At 42.3% G+C, this 20941-nt stretch overlaps 1 long non-coding RNA gene and 1 other non-coding gene across 2 annotated transcripts; both read left to right on the plus strand.

Annotated features, from left to right (window-relative positions):
- Positions 1-2628: 2628 nt before the first annotated feature.
- Trnaq-cug lies at positions 2629-2700 on the plus strand. The gene has a single exon. It is a non-coding gene; the product is annotated as a tRNA-Gln (tRNA).
- Positions 2701-5222: 2522 nt separating this feature from the next.
- LOC108162222 lies at positions 5223-6169 on the plus strand. Its single transcript, XR_001775560.2, has 4 exons — positions 5223-5444; positions 5519-5735; positions 5804-5912; positions 5971-6169. It is a non-coding gene; the product is annotated as an uncharacterized LOC108162222 (long non-coding RNA).
- Positions 6170-20941: the final 14772 nt, after the last annotated feature.

Below are 20941 nucleotides of genomic sequence, written 5' to 3' on the forward strand. Positions count from 1 at the left end.
GCCATATGATTCACAAATACTATCCAGATATTATGGAAATATTTTGGGGATTGATAAGTCCTATCATTCCCTTAAAGTAGACAAAAATGTTGGCTATTCTCCAGCCGATTTGCGCTGTTGCCAATCGTTTATTTCTTATTTCTTCTGGCTAGCAGTTTTGGGCTTTTTCGCCGCTTATCTAAGTACAAGTTGCCAACACTTTATGATCTGATAAACATCGAACACTTGACCACAAGGCCAAGAAAAATGCTTACTGTATATAGTTCGGCAATTTCTTTTAAAATTTATGCCGCAGATGTATGCACACAGTTCCGCATGTCCATGGGTTCAACCGCGATTCAAGAATGTGTTCGGGCCCGTGCCCGCCATGGAATACAACGATTATCCCATTCGATTGGCGGCAGCGTATCTTCGAAGGTCCGATTAGATAAGATAGTCCATGTTTCGAATAAATCACAATTTGCCATGATCTCTGCGATTAAAATGTCCATAGCTGTTCCGATTATCTGCACACAAATCAATTCCAGCTAATCGCAAAATGCAGTTCCAAATAATACATATAAGTCCATTCGATTAACGGGAGCGTACTCCCATAGATTATCTGAAAAATTGACTCTTGAGTGCAGCCTTATCTATAAACATGCTCACGCAATGGGCCGTAATTGCTTGGGCGATAGTATTTATGAATTATTTTTAAAACATTCCCAAAACGAACGTTGGGAATAATGATGTGAATTCCTCTATGTGGTCGCTGCTACATATTTTCTCTTATCAGCCAGCTAAAGCGTGTCCACAGATTCCCGTGGTACCGAGATCAGGCTTTCACCTATTGGTCGACCTACTTCCAGATTCCATTCCAAATCGCGCAGTGCTTAGTCGCATCCCCTCCCCTGGTGATTGAAAAAAATGCTGGCTCGCTTATATATGTACATATGTATACGCAAAAAGAGATAAGCGGAAACACAATTTTAAAGCCTGCATTCTGTTACGTCACTACTACGTCGTAATAGCAATATTCACCCAGCCTCCAATTATCAAAGTTAGTGATAGTATAAGTAGGCTTAGTCTAGTTAAAATAAGTCTATGAATTAGCAAAACCATTTAAGATATTCTATTTCTGTTCATTTCAAAGACGAATACATTTCATTCAGACTGTAAAAGCTAATCACAAATTCCGAAGCGAAGATTGCAACCACGTGAAAGCTTTCAAATGAAATCCAAAAGCTTCTGCTTCTCGACATGTAAGTGACACAAGCAGATGTAAAATTACTGTATCGTGAATCTATCTACATGCTCGAATCTGAATCCAAAGCCAGAGATTCGAGCTCCGCAAATGGCCAAATGCAATTCGCCTGCAAATGTTTTTCATATTGTCAGCAGACAGGAATCGAACATAAAGCGAGCATCTATCATTGCATTGTCTGTTGGATTTTATTCCAATTTATATGACACCATTACCCTGCTGGGATGCTCTGATTTCGATGCCATGTTAATGAGATTGTCATCGTCAAAGTTGGCATCGAATTACGTTCGCCTGAGCTGCACAAAGTTCCACTTATTTGCCACCAACCGACGACCCCCACTAAACGCATGCAAATGATGTGATAATAATGTCGGTAGGAGAATGAGTATATATGTACAAACATATATGTATGTAGGTACGTTAGTATGTACGTATAATTGTATACTTGTACTCCACCGGTAAGTATAAAAATAAACGATTAAACCCATCTAAACTGGAGGTAAGCAAAGCAATGAACGTGTCCTGGCATTCCAACAAGTCTCTCTGGGTCGGGGGGAGGACAACGAGGGGGCAAGGATAACAAGTGTTTGGCTAATTAGCTCAGTTTAATTGTGCGACACAAACACAAAGTGAGAGACACAGTCAGACGAATGAAAGTGAGCAGAGCTGCATTTAATTGACACGTCACGCCCCCAGAGAGCCAAACAAAGAATCTCCAAAGAAATCCCAGAAGAATGGGCCAGGGCTAATATTTGGCTATTCGAATGCAGTGCAGTCATTGCGTTGATAATGGCAGCTGAAATGGCAATAATTATGGGGATGGCTTGGCCGGAATGAAGAGTACTTAAATCTCGCGAGAATTTCAGAAACTTTTGCATGTTTCGTAGATTTTATAAACTGCGAGTAGATATGCAATATATTTTTTATTTTGTTTGTAATGTAATAGAAAATTTGTATAATATAAAATAATAATTAAACTCAGATTAAAGATAGGTAATGCTCATAAATAGAACAATTCTTAATGGTTTTTTTACAGTACTACACATATGTAAGATTTAATTAAATAACCAGCTTATTCTCACAAAATAAGTGCAACATTTTATGATATATTAAATTAATTGTATTGAATACCATTTAGATAAAATTTGATTTAATTTAAATTCCATACTGAATAAATAGTAATCAAAATATTCGAACATTTTCTGAAATGTACCAAAGAAAACGCACGCACACTGGAGAGCATACACACATATGTATGTAGATACATATTTATTGTTAATCGTTCTATTTTTAGCCCGAGCGAGCATGCCTTTCTCTTTGGCTTTCTCACGCACACACACACCGACAAGCTGTCTTTTGGGCCATTTTCTGGACGCTAGTCAACTGGTTCTATGGTGTAATGGTTAGCACTTTGGACTCTGAATCCAGCGATCCGAGTTCAAATCTCGGTAGAACCTGATGTTGATGCAAACCTTTGTTTTTTTTGTTGTTTGCTGTTCTTTTTTTTCTGCTTTCTGTTAACCCTGATGTTATTTCTCACTCTCACCAAAGAATTTCTCTTGCGCAATTATGTAGTTGGAGCGCCTCTGTTGCCGAATGGGCAGTTATCCTTTTGTATTATCCTTCCAATCAGCCAGCCCTTGGCTACAGATTGCTACTCGACTCGTATTGTTGTGTTTGGCTCTTTCAATTTTCTTTTTCAATTTTCCAGCACGGCTCGGCTTTCATTCAACGCAAAATCCAACAAACAAACACAGATACAGACGGACAGGAAGACAGATAGACAGACAGACAGCTGCATTTGCATATGTATGAGAGGAGCGTCTGATTTCAGTTTCAGTTTGAGCCACAGTTTCAGTTATTTCCTACAACTTTAACTGCAGAAAATAGTTTTGGGTCTCCAATAAAACGGCGGCATTGGCCATAAAAAGCAGCAACTCATTTCGCGCTGAAAGATACGAAATGCACCAAAGCCAAACAATTGGAAACTCTGTGCTTTTTCATTAGCCACTTTGGCTGGAAACTTTGCCCCGCAACATTGTTTTGATTAATTCTTCCGCTTAAAGTTTTTGCAAACATCAGAGCCATCTCTTGGATGCGCATAGACGAGCAGTGGCAGTGGCGGGAGAGTCCATCTGCCAGATACAAGCAGGCAAGTCGACTATGGCCGACACTAAGCTGACCGTTATGAGTGTTTAACCAGAATGCGCATCTGTGGGATGCAGTTGGGGAGATTTGGATAGCTTTGGGGCGATTAATGTGCATGAGGAGATATGTTTATAGTTGGACTAGTCGATTTTCGTAGGGAGTTGATATATTTAGAGAAGGATATACGGACTAATAGATACAAGCATGGGTTGAAACTGGTTGGTATAAGGGACACTGAAGACAACTTGGGACACCTTAAGCTCCGACCAATTTAATTGAACCTTTTATCATTTCACCCCCTCAATCGACCTTTGGCCTTAGGCTCCATCAAAACAGAACCCCTACAAGCAATCAAGGCATCGTCGAGCAATATGAATGGGCGGACGTCCTCGTCACGAGCTAATAATAGAACAGGCGACGCAATTCCGCAACGGGCTGCTACAATCAATAATCGATATTTGACAAATTGAGCAGCAATTGCAACATGCCTGGCTTTAATTTCAGTCCTCGAGTGTCGCAACGTCAGAAGCTAATTAATTGGATTTGTTAAACTTGAGAAGTGGCCCCTCGGACACTGTCCGGTCCGGCTCCGTGAACAGCAGCCACTTGACCAGCAGCCATCAGCCGGCAGCCATCACTGCTCTCCGCCTGACCCCTCCAGCCATGGGTTCTCTTGTCAAATTTCAATAATTTAGCACTAGAACTGTCCCAGACAGACAGTGGCTGTCAACGATAAGCCAGACGACGACGACAACCAACAAAGACGAACATTTCCCAACAAATTTTCTTAACCCCTTGGCCGGCCACAGCACCAACAACTGAAGCGGACTTGTTCTGCCAGATATCGTTGCTCACGATTGGAGCTGGAGGGGGGCTCGGGGGATGGGTGCTGGGTGCTGGTGCTAGGTGGAAAACTGCTGGAGTAAAACTAAACGAGATTCGTCTCGTGGCGTTTATTTAATGCGCTTCGTTGGTTTGCTCCCATAAAAATTCCCCCGAAAATGTTGTTGATTGCACTTAATGTGGCGAGGTGGGACTGTTATGGCCCTCCGCTTTCTCCTTCTCCCTCTGAGGAGGATTATGCAATGAAAACGCACGTTCGCGGTCCCCATTAAAGCCAGGATAGGTCGAGCATCACATGGATTATTAAATTTAATCGCTAATGTCTCAGCGCGACAGTTGCACATAATGTTCGAACGGATTTACGAGTACGGTATGGCTAATCGGCGGGGGAATGAGATTGATTCTCCAGTTTATGGAGTTTTATGGGACCTGGAATGGGGAGTCCTCTTAGCACAAAATGCAGTAAGACGCACCAGTCTTCAAAGCGGGACCTTCGTTCTGTTAGGTTAAGGTTGGAGCTGTGGAAGTTGCTTGAGTTGGACACGACGGCATATCCTGTTCTATATACGACACGAACCATTTCGGGCTTTTCACTAAAAAAATGTAATAGTTGTAGAGCAAAAAGGTTATTAAAGGCAAGCCTTTGTTCTTGCACTTCTTAAACTGCTACTAAATTCTGTAAGGAATTATTGAATTTATAATGAAATATATAGCAGACACTTATGGCAATCGAAGAAACAAAAGAATTGTCAAACATTTGAAGATTGTGGAAGTGTTATCCCCTAACACCACTGTATATGTATTCTATTAGTTCTTAAGCCCACTGTGTGTATGTAAATTTACTCTCCTTGCAAAGAGCGCGTAGAATAAGAAAGAGAAAAAACAAGGAATAAAATCGAGAGCGAGATTAGTTTTTCCAGGCTACAATATTTTAAAATAAAATGTAAATAAAAAATTTTTCCAAGTTATCCAATCAAGTAGCTCTTGTTTGATCTGTTACAAATTACTTGTGTCAGAATTTCAGTAATTCAGTATTCGAAACAATCAAAAACCAAAGGCAAATATATCCACAAAACTGAGAATGAAGAATCCCCTGTATTTCCTTTTCTGGCTCATTGTCTTGCTCTGGCTGTCGTTCTTTGTGGCCTTTTTCGGGGCCTTCTTCTATATCTGGTCTTATATGTTCTCTCAATGCAGTGACTGCTGCGAAGTGAGTTCATCCAGGCACAGCCACAGCTGCAGTCTTGCTATAACTGGAAAATTCAACATCACAATCCATTCCAGGGTATTGCTGAATTTTTCCTGAAGTGTGTCCAGTTTCCCGGATACTGTGCTGCAGGTATGATGCAGTGCAAGAAACCGTGCTAGAATCGACGAAGATGGCAAGGGGCGGCCACCCGCCACCCTTTATGCAGCACAGTGTCGACACTATCCGTTTACCACTGTACCATATACATATACATATACCATGTACATATACAGTTTCCATGTTTTACAATCGGTTTGTATTAGGTTGTTGTTCTCCTCTTCAATCCTACCTCGAATCTTTCGTTCTCGTCTACTACTTAGATACCGCCAGAAGATCTTCTTCTGCGTCTGAACTTCCTTCAACTGCAAAACCACCACGGACATCATGAACAGATTACATCAGGCCAACAGTTCACTTACTTTACTGTCGGTTTGTATTTGGTTTTTGTTCTTCTCTTCAATCCTCCTCCGTATCGTCTATTACTTAGATACTGCCAGAAGATCTTCCTCTTCGTATACCTTCCTTCATTTATAACACCACCTCCGACATCGAAAACAGATTGCTTCAGAATAATATTCACTAGAAGATCGCTGGAGTACGACTTGGGCCGCTTGTTGAGCAGGCCAAGGTAGCGACAACAAATTATTGGTGGATATATTATAACATATATTAAATAATAAACCTAAACATATTTCCCCACTAATGTGGCACATCACAAGTGCTCAGCTGTTTTTACGTATGATAAGCACAGGGCCTAGTGGTGGCAATAAGTGAATATGCGATCAATATAAATACCATTCAATGATAAATACTCTTGGTTTACAATGAGTGCAACAGTGCACAAAATTGTGGTATTCCAGCGCTGATAGGCAGAAGAGGGCAGCAGAATTGCTAAATTGTTTCAATGAGCAGCTCTTCAATGTTAGTGATTTTAGAAAATATTTTTGGCTCATAAATATGTTTGCTCGTTGCTTCGTCATTTCGGGAGTACAAACTCCTTAGCTCCAGGGTTTGATAGTAGTTTTTCATTTCGGAAAAGCAATTCTTTTGAGCCATACGCCATGACCATCTACAATCATTGATATTGTAGCATGTACTATCCCCTAGTAACACTGTACACACAGGTATCACTGTACATATACTATTAGTTCTCAAGACTGCTGTAATTGCTTTTTAAGCCCACTGCGCAGAACTCTTAGTACCAACACATATGTCAATATACTCTCCTTGCAGAGAGCGTATAGAATAAGATTTAGTTTAGTTATGGATCGAGCGACGTACTCAAGTTCCAGACTACAAGAAGTATATTTTAAAATATAAACGAGGGCGAACGTTGTGAGTTGCTGCGGAGACCGCAACTCTACATTTTTGCCCGATACTTAGTCGTTATGGCTCTCCTCCGGCAGAGGCCGCTAATATTGAACGACACGACAAAGAGTGCGTGCGAGAGAGACAGAAAATCAGTCTGAACGTGTCGTCGGGCGCTGCGTAACCACTGGTTATTATGTATGACTCTGCGTTTTTAGTTTTCTCGTATCCTCAATATTGTGGATGCGACAGATTTTCGTCCTTTGTGGGGCGGAATGGGGTAAGGCGAAATTTTGAGATATAAGTTTTATAGTGAGATCTAACAGGATCTAGCACTAGGCGCTAATAGGGACGGACAGACGGACGGACGGACAGACGGACGGACGGACAGACGGACAGACAGACAGGGCTCAATCGACTCGGCTATTGATGCTGATTCTCCAGTTTTCACATATTTTTGCTGTTTGCACCAAAACGAAAATTGTTGTTGCCCTGGCCAATTTTTTCCGAGCCTAATTTGAGGTTGGGTTAAAATAAAATTATTTATAAAGAAAGCAAAAGTTAAATTACCCTGTTATAGGTATCAAGTTTATGTTTAAGCATCAATAGGTTTTTTTTTTTTTCCTTTTTCATTTAAAGTTTGTTTCGTTGTATAAAATGCCGTTTACTTTTCATTTCGTCAACGGAAATGTTTTCTTTTTGAAAACGAATAAATCTTGCGGAATGTGAAAACGGGAGCCCCAATTAATGTGTATTAAAAAGTAAATCGGAAAACTTTTGTTAATGCGAAAAACGGAGCCTGGTTGAATATGCATATCGTAGTAAGAATGTAAAATGGTCTGTTGTATGCTGACTTTTGGGGATCGCAGCGGCTAATTTGTGATTTTGGTCCACTGCTCCTTCACCCAACAAACACACTCGCGGAGTGCCTGTTTTCAAAGTATTCTGACATCTATCACCAGTGTCACTATTCCGGAGGATTGGCGTTAGTTGATTATGAAAATAAAGCTATAGGGTCCATGAGCTGGATGCTTACTACCGTGACACTTGTGCGGAGAGCTGCCTATAGTGAACAAGTTTAGACTTCGGATGCTATCTCTCGTCACTAGCCCCCAAGAGTGGTGTAGAGGAGACATTACTGTCCACACTCGTTTGCTTCATGTTCATTTGGGGGTATGGGATCCATTTCTAAACAATAAACATGCAGCAGAAAGCAGCAGCCACCTTTTTATCCCACGCCCCTCGGCATGTCTCTGCATGTCCTACCGCACATCGACCTACTTAGGAACCTTGGCATATTGATGGCTAGGAAAAATATCCAAGAGAGCAGCATTTAGCTCCCATTCGTTATGTCTGTGTGACAGCTGACTGAGGACTATGCAGGGACTGCGAAGGCAGGAAGGAAGAATGGGGCTTGGGTAGCCGAGAGCTGTAACCAAAGACGACGACCACGCTGAGCATGGCGCACACAGAATTGCATGTCGAGTACTGCATAAAACTCGAATTACAGCAAATTTGTGGATATCGTTGGCCAACGAAAAAGGTCTTAACAAGAGGCGGAGGGGAGGTCGGGTCAGAGCGGTGGTGGGGAATGGGGACCGCAAAGAATCGACTTTCAAATGGATTCCGCTTTTATTTGACAAATACTTTATGATCTTGACAACAACAATAGAGCGCAACATATATTGCTTTAGCGGAAATAAATTTGAAGAGCTGCAAGGCAAACGTCAGTTTTTGACGATGCTAATGAACCATTAGGAAATTGTTAGACACCCAAGCTAATTGATGATTAATATTCCAGGGTTTGATTTAACCTATGTAGATTTTAGAGATGTAGCATATTTATTTATTTTCCCACATGTCTAGTAGATGAAATACATGGATGTAATAGTAGATTGATATTATCCAAAGCACTGCGACGTTGAATGTACTTGGATCTTATTCAATTCTTATGAAAAGTATGTCTTAAGTAAAACTTTAAAACTGTTGTTGTTTATCTGAAGTCCGCGATCCTCTGTGTGCGCCCTCCTGGAACAAACCGCACTGTGTCTCCCCATCAGTCACATCCTGCTGGCCAGTGAACTTATTGCACTCTCGCACACTCACATTTTTCGCTGTTTTTGCTTTCGAGTATAAGATAAACAAGCTACATTGCCAGGGACAATTAAAAGCAGTAAAGTGATACAGAGGACGAGTCCTGTCACAGCATTTTTGACGCTTTAATTGCCCCCGGAATGCGGAGGAAGAGCGACACGACACAAGGACACCACTCCGCCGAGTGTCAGTGAGCACCATGGCACATGCTCTCCGGCGCCGCCGCCTCCGCCTCCGCCGCCTCCGCCGTGCATCAAATGACAGTGTCCACATAATTTGCGGCTTCTCGCGTGACTTTAATTGCATTTTGGAGTTTTCGACAAAACTTAATTTAAACAATTACAGGGTCAGGCGCCGTCCCTAGCGAGGGTCGGATCGGGCAGGGAGGGTAATGCATTCGCAGACGCCATAAAATGCAAATTCCTGTTGATCCTGTTTGCCAATGCCAATGCATGCGCCCGGTCCCTGCCATTTAGCCGGGTTAACTGGGGATGCTGCCTGCCTGGTGGCACGGTGGCACGGTGGCACGGTCCTGGGCTGCCTTGTCATGTCTGCTTCTGCTCTGGACCAGTTTCTGCCATCCCCAAGCAGCGTTCCTGGCGCACTTTGGCACAAACCAATCTAAGGATATTGTCTTGCTGGCAGTCCCAGTCCCGGGCCCCCCATGGGCTCTGGGTGGGCTTGGGCGCCAGCATCCCGGCCTGGTCCACTGAGCCGCAGCACAAATATTTGATTTTAAATTCTAACTAACTTACTCAACAGTTGTGTGCACTGCAAATTTTTAAAATAATAAAAGATACACCCAATGAAAAGAAAGATTTGTTTACAGATCGACCAAACTTTGTCTATCGGTGGGCCCCAATACAATGAAATTTCGCTTTCTCTAGTTCCCTCTCCAAAGCTGATCTCCGGTCTTCTGTAGAAGTGTGGTAATAGTCCAATAGTTATGTTTTAATTATAATCATTTAATTCATAGTGATGTAGTATTTATTTCAGTCCACTTTCTCCCAGTGTACGAGTATCTGGTTAAATGCAGCAGCTTAGCTTTCCAACTGCACTGAAACTGGCTCGACGTAATCCCCGAGTATTTTCGCGCTGGCACTGCACCTTTGACCCCCATATCGATACCCGACCGCACCCCTGCCGAGCAACTCATCAAACTGTCATTACTTTTACCCTTAGCAGATCCGACAAGGGCAGCTGCGATGTTGTCACCAGTTGCCACTCCTCTCGTTCTGCGCCAGGCGACCGGGATTAGATAAATATGCAAATAAACTGCATGTCAGTCAGCAGCAGCCCCCACGCTGTCCTCCATACTCGCATTAGGTACAGGACATGTTTTGCACACATAAAGTGCGATTAGCTGTGAGCTTCGCATGTTGAGGCATAGCTGAGATTCGGTATCTTGCAGATACATAAATCACACAAAGAAGTGTAAGCTCATTACCACAGACCACAGTTCATTGACCGACACACGCGCCGTGGCCCTCAAAACTTTCGACTAGTTCCATTTCACCCTTTTCCCAAAAAGTAGCCCAGAAAATAGGCAGCAGAAAACAATTTTTATCGGCTCCACGCACGTCAGGGTTCCGGGTTCGGGGTTGCGGGCTCCACCCACTCCACCCCCTCCCCCATTCGGGCTGTTATATACGAGGCTGTTTCTCTAAATCTATATCTCTATTGGTTTTTTGTTTGCTCTGCCTTTGTGGTATATTTATTTATTTTTTAATTTACTTCTCCTTTGTGTTTGCGTTTTCGTTGGCTCTAGCCTGGATTCGCTGTTGGGGACGAGTCCCATAATTCAAAATGGAAATAAATGGGAACAATCTCAGTTGGACATATATCTGAGCGCTGTACATGTACGAGTAGATTGCTTGTGGCTGCAAAAATTGTTGGACAACACTAAAATGTATATTTATTATTTACGGAGAGGTGGGTGGAGCCTTTTCAGCTAAATGGAACAATCCTATTTCTAAGGATTTGTGTGCTCATGATTATCTCTATCTTGACATAATTGGACATATGGGGGATGGCATTTAGATTTCTGTTAGATACTATATGGAAAATACAAATATATTATTACTATTATTGTGGAATTAAATTTAAGCATCTTCATCTTCGAATTCAAATGTTAGTTGTGGAGTAAATCAATCAATTGAGCTAGCAGAAAAACATCCTATAGACAGTGACATTACAAGTACATGTTCCTTTCAGACTTCGCCCATTTCAATAATTATTTATCGCTTACAAATATTAAAAAATTATGTTGATCCCTCAGGTATTTGCATTCATCAGAGATCTAGCAGTTTTCAGGATTTCCTTTTCCTATTCAGATGTTTGCTTTTCCTTCCCTTTAAAGACCTGATTCGCTCTTTCTCCCTCTCAAAAACAAGATATATGTGTATGTATGTGTATTTACCCAACTCATATTGAAGTTAACTGAAAGTTGTTATCTGCTAAGAACTATTCCCATCACCATAAAATCCAATCGTTTGAATGCCCTTCGACCTGGCACATTCCGTTCCGCAATGCCTTCTACTTTTTTTGGCTCTTGCTCGGAGTGCGTGCTTCGTGCGTTGTTGTCCTTGAGGAGGCTCAACTTAAGGCAAGTCAAGCCGAAAAAAATCTGCCAAATCATAGGCCATTTCAATTTAAATGTCCCCAAAAACATCTACGCCCCCAGCACGACCGAAACCAACACCAACACTGGCCAGCAGCACCTTCTCCATTATCCTCCTTCCGTTTCCTTTTGGGAGTGGGGAATTCCATGCTTAATGTGCTTCCTGTTGACGATGCCGTACGTATCGTGGACGTGGACGTTGCTTGTGGACACTCTTTCCCACAAATTCACTGTGTGTAGGACTTTCTCTGGTCTCGTGTTTGTCCGGTTGTCTTCGAGTGACATGTCAAACACGCAACTGAGGCGATTTAGGGGTTTTCCGACTTTGCGGTGTCCTCTTCTCTGGCTTTTTCCATCAAAGCAAATATTGATTATTATTATTGCTGCTGCTGTTGTTGTTGGTTGGATGTTGGTCAGGGCTTTCCGCGGATTTGCTGTAGAGCTTAGACTTCTGGCCCATTGGTCATTGACCCTGTTCAAAAGGCCAACCCATGACACTGCTTCCCAAATGAGGCGGCAATTTTTCCTCCCTTTGTGGCTTCTTCTACTTAGACGCTAATTTGTTGATAAATTGCCACAGCTCAAAAAATGACAACACTGTCTCCTCCAAAGGTTAAACATTCCGGCTAACAAGACGAGGGCTCTTGACCCAGCCCATCCCATCCCATCCATTTGGTAAGGTTTTATGATTGTATTAAATTTGTCATACTGATAATCTCTGAAAAAGTTAATTAATTTAACTAGGACTGTAGATAGCCACAAAACGGAATCAGATTAGGAGTGTCACACATTCGTTTCAAGAGAAAAGAGAAAATTCTGGCACAAATTCGGGTTGGCATGTTTATTAGATGATGCGGAGATTGTCCAGTCTGTGTTCCAGAAAAATTGAGGAAAGAAAAAGGAATTAAAGATATTAAACTAAAGTTACATTTTTGTCAAAGAGGAACTTTCCAGAATGCGTCAACTCCATTTACTTCTTTTTTCATTGAGCTCTTCCTCCATCTCACTGGCATTCTCCCTATAACCATACAAATTTCCATGCAGAAAATATCGAACGAATATTTATTCATATGCATTCAGTTACAAGCACTTAAAAGTGGCTCCAACAGAAATTGCAGCATTCATTTTTTATGAAAACTGCTCTTTGTTTTTTCTGAATTGCTCTTTCGGGTTCATTTTTTCCAAAACTTTTTCTCGGACATTCCCCATATTTGTTTTGTGGACACGACACGACACGCTTCATAAAGAAAATCGCCATGATTTATCAATTGCCAAAAAGGAATGAAAGAAAGTCCGAACCGCGGAGCTGTTGACAGGCGACGGGCCTTGGCGGAATGTATTCTGTATGCAAATAAATGGGAACAGAGTCCAGTACTTTTGGTCAAAGGTGACTGCAAAATGTTTTGGAATGCATAAATCACAAAAAGATAGGAAACTATTCTGGTAGGCCGCGAGTTTTCAGAATGCCAAGCTGCCAGTAAACAAAGTCATTTCTTTCTTTTATAAGGACATACAACTATCTCAAAATTCTATTGGACTCTAGGACTGATTCTCTACCCTTTGAGAAATTCACGAGTCAAATTGATCATTCATTCATTTCATATGCGAACTTTGGACGAGTATAAGCTTTATATACTTATACACATAGACATAAATAAAGTTTAAATATTCCTGCCTCAGCGTAAATTAAGGTACTTTTTATATTTTTAATCATGAGTCAGTGCCGCTTTAAAAAATGGCACCAAGCGGCAACGCGGCAAGGGCCGCGGCTCTACTTTTATACCCGCTACTCAATCATTATCCATACAGCTTATGATTTATGTAACTTAGACAGTATATATTAAACGCATTTATACGTGCGCGCCGCTAGGAAGGGGCTAAACTTTGAAATACACTTGTAACAGTGGGATGCAAAATTTGTTTGCTCTAGCTCTTATAGTCTGAGATCGATAGACATGGTTATTGATGCTGATCAGAAATATATATTCTTTATGGGATCGAAAACGATTCCTTCCGGGTGTTACACACATCCACATTCACCAGAAGACCAAAAACCTGAATCGATCTTTGCTATGGAGTCTAGAAAAAAGAGTCATATCAGACAGTAATCTATAGGAAATGAGTCTGAGTGTTAGTGAAGGAGACATCCCCATTCTGTGTACCAGCTTACACTTTATTTACAAAGTTTTTGGGGAGAACTGTTAAACTGGATGTGAATTGACCCCAATGTAAGGCTTTAAGGCGACATATATCAACTCATAAGGTATAGACTGGACAGACTTGCCAGCAAGGCCATCTCTATTCGAAACTAAAGCCATTTGCCTATATAATGCAGGACAACTCATCGCGGGCTTGGCTCTGCTAGTCGTGATGCTATGCCATCTGCGATTTATCTATACGATTTGCATTTTTTCAAGCTCAAATTAAAATATGATCGAAATTAAGGTTTTTTTTTTTGTAATTTGGCACCTTTTCCCTGACCTGAAAACACTTTTAGGCCATGAAACTTATTATAATTTCCAAGACAGAAGAGTTATTTATCACCCCTAGGATTTTCTTTGGGCCAATAAAATGTTGATGAATTATTGATAAAGTGTGCGCGGCTCTGCGTTTGACAGTGCTTCCACTGCTAATGAATAGTTTATTATCCTCCATGAATGGTGGAGTGGAGATTCATGAAAAAACTCACAATGAGTGGCGTTCCCTTGAGGTTATTTGTCAAGCCATGGGTGGTAGGGGTGTGGGTCTGGGGTGGGGTATAATTTTCACAGTTTATCGGCTACCATATTAATATGCAATTAAGTTCAATCAGGCCGACAACTCGGTTGCCCAAAGAATTGCATAATTGTGAGAAAAACTCTGCACAGTTTGGACTGAAGTACTTTAATCAACAAAAAGTGCCCAAGGAATATATCCTTACAAGGTCATTACACACACAAATACACATGCACACCCTCTTGCCCTCGCCCAACTGATTTAGTATGTGTAAATATTTTGCTCTCCAAAGGCCCCCTTCAGCATGAAAGGCTCCTTGCTGTAGTTATCGTCGTTATCCTGTTTGTGTGCATGGTCAGGAGGACTCTTGTTACAAGGACAGCCGGCAGCAGAGCTTTCTTCTCCGCGCTGCTCCTAATGTCCCGGATCCTGTACTTGCACTCACACTTGCACTCGCTCTCACACTCTCAAACACCCACACACTCAATCTCATACGCCATTTGCTGCAACTTCCGCTTCCGCTCGGGTTGGTCGAGTTCAATGGGGAGCAGCAGGGACTCGGACTGCGGCACTCAGCAGGGCGGGCTCTTGAAAATTTACGAGTCCTTTGGTCCTCTGTTGCATTCCTCAAATTACCGACACGCATATTTTATATTGGGCCTGCATTACGGTCCATATCGCTCGCCCGCCCTCAACGAGGGGGATATCTATTGCGCGCCCTTCCTCCACTGCTATCGCGTGCACTTTGTGGCGCTTTTAATTAACGGAAATTTATGCATAATGCTCTCGACCGCCATGCCTTTTGGTATCACCTCCCCCCCATTCACGGCTGGAAGTTATGGGCCGTCAGCTAAATGCGAGAATTTGCAAATGAAAAGGAAAGGGTGCATCCAGCTCTGCTCTGTTGAAAAAAAGTAATATAGAGAACATTTATGCTAAAGCAGTGCCAACATCGAGCATGTTCACATGAATAAATCCTTCTAGGTTGTTCATGACCAATAATTACCTAAAAATACTAAATAATTAAATGACATCATATGCTAATTGAGATGAATGTCCCCGCACACTGTTCTGTTTCGATAATTACACAACAACAAAACACTCTCCGACCACAAAACAAAACAATCGACATTGAATTCCGAACATTTCAAACTAAATGCTTTTCAATTAACAAGAGACAGTTTTTTGACTTTTTGACAATTTACACATCTTTTTTTTCATTCTACGGCGGGAGGGCAGGGCAGTAAACTTTTCGTGACCTCTGGCTTGACATAACGAAATGAGGCGGAAATTCTAGGAAATATTTCCAGCGGCTGGCAACAACTACTTACTTCAACAAATAAATTACCAAACAATCACACAATTTTATATTTTTCACATAAGCCGCTTTAAAATGACTAAAAATAAAAGAAACTTTTGCCCTGTTTTTTCCAGGCCCATAAAAACTTTTCCTTGCAGCCAGCAGCAGATGTAGTAAATGTTGCGAAAAGCGGAAAGGGGCAGAGTCGAGGACTCCAGAGGTCCAGGAGCTGTGGAAGCAACAGGTGTTTATGGCCACTCAATGAATGCCGGCGTAAATCTTGCATTAACCATTTCCCCTCGTCCCACGCCCCTCCACACCCCAAAAGTACTCTGGGAACATTCCCGAGCAGTAGCCGGCGTGGAAGAGCCAGAACCAGGAGTCGTGCCAGACCGGGAAACATACATATTCAATGGTGTGGTAGCAGTGCGCCGTCTCAGCAACATGTGACTGGGAGACTTGCCTTTTCGGGCTACTTCTTGGAAATTTATTGGGGATTAGATGATGGTATAGTTTACACTTAAATGATATATTTGGAAATATTGAATAAGATATACATATTTCTTGTAGATTATTTGAGCTTGTTTACAGTACAGTACGGAAGATTACTTCCGCTTTAGAGGCGTGGTATTGGGCTACGAAAAGATAACCATTAATGAAGCCAAGATCTTCTAGATTTGAAGATATCTTGTCGGCCAGACTTTGGGCTCTATCCTATAATATATATTTTAAAAATGTTCTTCTTTGTAGTTATTTTTGCATTCAAGATAAAGAGTTATGATTGGCTATAACCTTGAAAAATGCACTGACACACGCATATCCCCTTGCATTCGCTGGGAAAACCTTTGAAAACCCAAAGTCAGTAGGAAGCCAGAGGAGGGGAAGCCCACAGTGCGACCACAAGCACTGCGATTGGCAACAGTACTCTCGTGCTTCGTGTGGCTGGCAACAAGCGTCCGATGTTGCTGCTGCTCGGCTGCCGCTGTCTGCTGTCTGGTGTCTGGAGGCTCCTCCGAAAACACTTTCGGTTCAATACGCTTTGTGCGTTCGACGCGTGCGGTTCGCTCTGACGGAAACCTCGAATGAAACACCTGGAAAGCTACAAGCTGAGAGCAGATTCGAGCCAACGGATAACTTGACTCCGATTCTGAGGTGCCACAAAAGTTTTGTAGGCGCGTGAACTCGTTACGCATAAATTACGTTTCTGCAACACGCTGACCGCGTTTCTTAACGGACCCACCAGCAGCAGCAGCAGCAGCAGCGGCACCAGCAGCAGCGATTTGTGGCAAGGAGTCGACAATATTGTTGCCGCTTTCCCCTCGAACCTGTGGCTGTGGCAGTGGCTGGCGCTGCTGCTGTTTCAGTGTGTTTTATTGGCGTTAAAGGTCGTTTACTTTTTGGCGGCATCAACAACTTTTGTTGCTGCTTTGATTTTCATCTCCCCTGTGTCTGTATATGTGTTTGTGCTGTGCTGTGCCTGTGCTGTGCCTGTGCCTGTGTCAGTGCATCAAAGTGTGAGTGTGTGTCCGCTTATAGCACACTTTCAATTTTCAATAAAACAAAAGTCAACACAAGCCCCAAACACAAAATAACCCACAAAAATCGCACACTGATCGATGACGTCGATTCGAGATTTGACGCTGCTCGTGACGCTTTTGTGCCTAGAATTTCACGATCATGATAGCACGCATAAGCTTTAATACATATTCGATTCTCGCAGTATTCGAATCCCCTGTGACACGCGTTCTAGTGAAATGTGGAAATTGTGTCAGCTGATTTGATTCCGTTTGAATGGTGTATAGTGACAAATTTAAATTGAATAATATTCGTATATAGTGAATTATACAATTACTTAAATAATGGAAATGAAAAATATACAAATTAAAAAAAAACTAATAAGCTATTAAAAGTGTATATATTAAACAAAAATATAATAGTTTCAAACGTTTGAAACATTTGAATATTCAAACTTATTCCAATTTTTAATTCTGGTTTTGCAATGAACTGTAGATGCTTCAGTATTCTCTATAGAAAACAGAAATAAGCCAAAAATGAGAATAAAATAAAATAAAATATTTGTGACGTAACTAAAATATTTCGATTATGCGACTAAATAACAATTATTTTCTTATCATATAATATATGATGCAGAGTATTTTGGGGATTCTTCTTTATACGACCAGTGCCAGTAGGGTTTAAATAAACTCCAAATTAACAATTTAACAAGCTTAAAACTTTATCCAAACTTCTCTCCTGAAAACTTAGATAAAATAAAAAAATAGAACATTGGACGAATCTAAAATTCTGATAAGTCGTGCGAATACAAGTACATAACAACACAAAGAGCAACGATTTATTTGGTCCCCACACACCGTTTACAGCCAGCCAAATGTCTTCAGAATAGATTTCCCAAGGCAAGCATAATGCATGGGAACACGATTACCTCTCGTTCGTTGCGACTTTGGTTATCAGTAGTCAGATTTCGTTTAGCCAAAACAGCCAACAAAACAAGAAACAGCCACAGAAAGTGTCAATGCACTGCCAGACCGAGAGCCATCAGAAACGCTGACATCAACCTAGAGAGTGGAGCGCGCCCCGAGTGCAATTGTTAATTATGTATGCCAATCTGGTAGCCAGAAATACTCATAACACTTTAGCGCTAAAGATACCCGCAGACATCAGAAATCTCATGCATTTCATTAACTGTGACAAAAGGAAAAAATACTTGCGAGTAGTCGCCACCCACTGACTACTGACCACCGACCACCGACCACTGACCAGTGACCACTGACCAGTGACCAGTGACCGCTCTGTCCACAAAGTGTTGACGCGTGTTCGGGTTTCCATTTAGGCTTTGGAGACAGCTCTGCCGAAAGACGAAAGACAGCTCCCCACGATTCCGATTCCCACTCGGCTTGAATGTTTAATCAGAGCCTCGCAGACCTCTCGATGATGCAGCACGCATCAGTCCCAACTTAATTTGTAATCCATCAGCAGCCCCGGGGATGAGCAGCCAGAGCGTAACCTTTTTCTTATAATTTACGAGCTCCAAGTTTCGCTCAACTTAAACCCGTCCAAATTCCAAGCTGGGACAGAAACCATGCCGGAGAGAAAAAGGTTGCTCGGGGCGTCATCAATTTTGGCAAATGTTCTTTCTCAGGCCGCTGCCGCGACCCAGCAAATTGCATCTAATTGAAAAGTGTGTGCTGAACAAATGGAAAAACCGAATCCTAAGTGCATTTCCAAGGCGAGCCGGGGCAAGTTAACGAGCCGCTTACGGGGGGCGGGGACTCGGAGCAGTGAGCGGTTTTCTATTGATGACGACAGTTTATAAAAATTACGCATGAGCAAACTAATTTTCATTATGAAAAGCGTCAAAGAGACAACAGCAAGCAGCAACAACGCTGCAACGACAGATTGAAGTGGGATAAATGCCGCCGTTTGTGCACTCCGATTGAAGAATACTCTTTCCATTTCCACCTAAAGATATTACATCCAACGAGGAGGCTTCATTCAGAGTTTCTTTTGCCATTGGGATATCCGTTCAGCGATTCTCCTTGCATCCACGGAATAGGGTATTTCGCAAGCAAACAAGTCCGGCGACTGCAATCGCAATTTGGTAGCGCAAAATTAAACATTTTCACTTAAAATGTTATATTTATTGAACGGCGACATCTCTTCTGATATGATAACTCAAGGCGTAGGCGTGGGCTCCATCTGTCGTTGGCGGAAATTGTTTCGCAGTGGGAAAACGCAATTGACACGATTTCCCAAATATGTGCCACGACATATAGACACTCGTTCACTCGCTCACTCGCTCACTCGTTTACGCACATTATACGAGCATATGGATATGTGTGGGTCTTTCCCTGGTGTTAATCAAAAGAGCTGTGCAAGTTTTTTAATGATGCTGCCACTTTGGTGTAATTAGGTAAATGGGACTGGAGCGGGAACGGAGACTGGAACTGGCACTGGCACTGGGAGGGAACGATGGGGCAGAAGATACTGACAAAATCGTTCAAGTTGAAAGGAAAACTTTTGCCCTAATGCAATTTGCGCATTTGCCACAAATGGAAAATTTTCTACTTGGCGTGGAGCAGCTCCATTGGCAGGACCATCTCACCGCACCTCCATTAAGGTGAAAGAATGGAGAGAGTTTTCTTTTTGTCGACTCGAGATGAGGTTTGAGTTTCTTTATTCCTTCAAGAGTGGGTGTCAGAGTTGCTTAATCGATTAATTAAAGGGATCTCTGGACGGCTCGAAGGCTCAAAGGGCAAAGGCTGTTCTTCCTCCTGTACGGAGTGAAATAAGTGTCAGCTTCAGTGGAGGGCCGCCGAGTAGCAATCCACCGAGCACAGTCGGCAATTACATGGCAAGACGGAGGGAGAAGGTAGAGAGGGGATCTGGTCTATTCTAGTGGCCTGCCACTGACATCTTCACCCACCCATTCTCCCATTCACCCATTCACCCATTCAGGCGTTACCAATTTGGGAGCCATAAAACCGTCTGCAAGAAAAAAGAACAAACAAATTTTTGGCTCTGGCCCCGCGTTACACTCGTATTGTTGTCATGTCTGGTGCAGCGGTCAGAGTTGACAGGGTTCGGCGGGTCGGATGCGTAATCAATTGTTGCAGCTTTGTCACGTCTCTGGGAGATGGCCAGAACTATCTCCGAGTCCCTCCCACAGCCACAATCTACTTAATCGAGTTTCGAACACATTTTCAGGTCAGTTGCCAGTTGGCAGCTGCCTTTGTGCTCGATGTTCTATTGATTTCCATACAAAAAATTACACTGTACGAGCATGTAACAATAATAAACAAAATTCCATTTCCATTTGCCAAAATGGATTGCTTACATGTCCGTAAATTAGTCGAAAAGAGGGAGAAAAGAATGGTTAACAAACGAATCAACATTTCAAGCATTAATTACACATTTGGGAATCTCCACGCCAGCACCATCCAAGCAGGCACATCTCAGTCGGCGGACAATTGACCCAAACTGCCAATAAAATTGAGTAGCAAGAAATGTAAATAAGAAGCCTTCTCTCCTCCTGGCTAATAGCTCGATTATGATGGCGATGACGCTGCCAATTCGCCATCCGAGGAGAATGTAACGAGAAAGCCATAAAATAAACAGTTGAATAATCTCCAATAATGAGAGCTGTTCCCATCCCGCCCTCGGGCCATCATCTTCAAGCCACACGAAATCGATTCGACAGCAAGCCAGCAATTCGAGTAATAACAGCCCAGAATACATGTGAGAATCTTAACAATGGGCCGGCGAAAGGAGAAGGAGAGTTCCGAGATCAAAGCGATCAGAAGTGCCACGATCAGTGGGATCGATGGGCTATGGCTGGATTTAAGACACATAAACGGATCATAAACGGTTCGGAGGTGTGAACTTTCGTGTGGCCTTTGCTTT

The sequence above is a fragment of the Drosophila miranda genome, chromosome 4, assembly GCF_003369915.1.
Source record: "Drosophila miranda strain MSH22 chromosome 4, D.miranda_PacBio2.1, whole genome shotgun sequence".
Taxonomy (NCBI): domain Eukaryota; kingdom Metazoa; phylum Arthropoda; class Insecta; order Diptera; family Drosophilidae; genus Drosophila; species Drosophila miranda.